The sequence below is a fragment of the Elephantulus edwardii genome, unplaced genomic scaffold, assembly GCF_000299155.1.
Source record: "Elephantulus edwardii isolate Elephantulus edwardi_28Jun2011 unplaced genomic scaffold, EleEdw1.0 scaffold00131, whole genome shotgun sequence".
Classification (NCBI taxonomy): domain Eukaryota; kingdom Metazoa; phylum Chordata; class Mammalia; order Macroscelidea; family Macroscelididae; genus Elephantulus; species Elephantulus edwardii.
Window position 1 is genome coordinate 6,890,428 of NW_006399881.1, and position 1,476 is coordinate 6,891,903.

Genomic DNA, 1,476 nt, shown 5'->3' on the forward strand with positions numbered 1-1,476 from the left:
GTGTGTGTGTTCCAGTAAAGCTTTATTTACAAATACCAGCTGCAGGCCAAATCTGGTGCACAGATAGAGAGTTTGCTCATCACTAGTCCAGGGTATGGAGACAGTACGTCAACATGGAGGATTCTGTACAAGGTGTACATCCCTTCTACTCACAGATGAATAAACTGGAACCTGTTCACATGACTGCCATCAAGTGAAGGTTTATCTACTTGAAGATGGCATTATATTAGAAGCCCCGAATTTTGTTGTAAACAGATTAGTTGACTCATAATCAAAGCAGTCCTGGTGGTTTTCACTGAATGCATTAGGTGATTTCACATCACAAGGACTGTGTGACCCCCCCACTGTTAGGTCTATCAGATCTTCTGCTGTCTTTTTTCCCCAGTAACTTTTTCAAAGAGGCTAACTTTCTCTCTCTTCTCTCTTTTGTTTTCTTTCCTTATTTCAACTGATTTGGAAAATAAATTCACACTGCTGTCCCATGATTCACTGCTTTCTTCAAATGGGTTTTTCTTCCTTGGCAGTGTTGCAAATTTTTGGGGTAATGAAGCAGTCACATTTGTAAATGGGTCATTCTGTCTTCCGAAGGACAACAGTTCGCCTTCGGCCACGCTGTTGTCAGGTTGGTTCATTTTAGAAGTATCAAAGCTTAATGTTCTTTTGTGTGGAGATTTGAGACTTCCGCTTTCTGGAACTGCCCCAAAGGAATCTATCTGGCGCCCCAGAAGATGTGTTTGACCAACAGTGCCTGACTTCAGTTTCTTAGAGGACATGTGGGACCCAGTTAAGTCAGACATTGAATGGGCTGAAGAAAGTCTCTGAGGACCCAAAAGAAAAGATTTTTTTGGTTTGGATTTCATCTGGATTTCGTGGTTTGCAAACTCCGTGCTGGCATCAGGCAGGGGAGTGCTTGGAATGATTGCAGAAGACGTATCCGAAAATGTCCCATCGTTTTTTCTTCCTTTCATCTTATCTTTTAGTTTTGCAAAAGGAGATCTCGTTTTGTCCTTCATTGATAAATCAAACATACTGGCTGTCATATTGTTCCTCATGAACTGAATATTGACCTTTATCTCACCCCTGTTTTTAGCTCTTTTTCCTTGTTTGGATTCTAATCTGAACCACTCGGTTTTCCTTCTTTGTTTGTCCTCAAAGATGTCATTGAGATTGATTGCCACTTGCCCCAAGAATTTATCCAGCCCGACCAGGGACCTGTGCATGACTATGAGGAAGAGGATGTATTTCTCGGGGTTCCCCTGCGCCAGCATCCCGGGCAGCTCGAAGGAGGCCTCTTCCTTCCACACCGGCTCGAGGGTTTTCTCGGCCACGGAGGTGGAGTACTTCTCCTTGCCCAGCTGGATGATCGTGTACGTGTCATTGGTGCCACTTTTGCCTTTGGGCTTCAGCTCTTTGGCTTGGAGCACTGTGACCTGCACGTGGGTGGGGAACCACTTTTGGGCTTGCTCGGACAGCATC

At 44.5% G+C, this 1,476-nt stretch overlaps 1 pseudogene across 1 annotated transcript; it reads right to left on the minus strand.

The window, feature by feature from the left end:
* Nucleotides 1–201: 201 nt before the first annotated feature.
* LOC102871400 lies at nt 202–1,475 on the minus strand (annotated as a pseudogene). Its single transcript, XR_438938.1, has one exon. The product of XR_438938.1 is annotated as an RAB11 family interacting protein 2 (class I) pseudogene (transcript).
* Between the last annotated feature and the right edge of the window lies 1 nt (nt 1,476).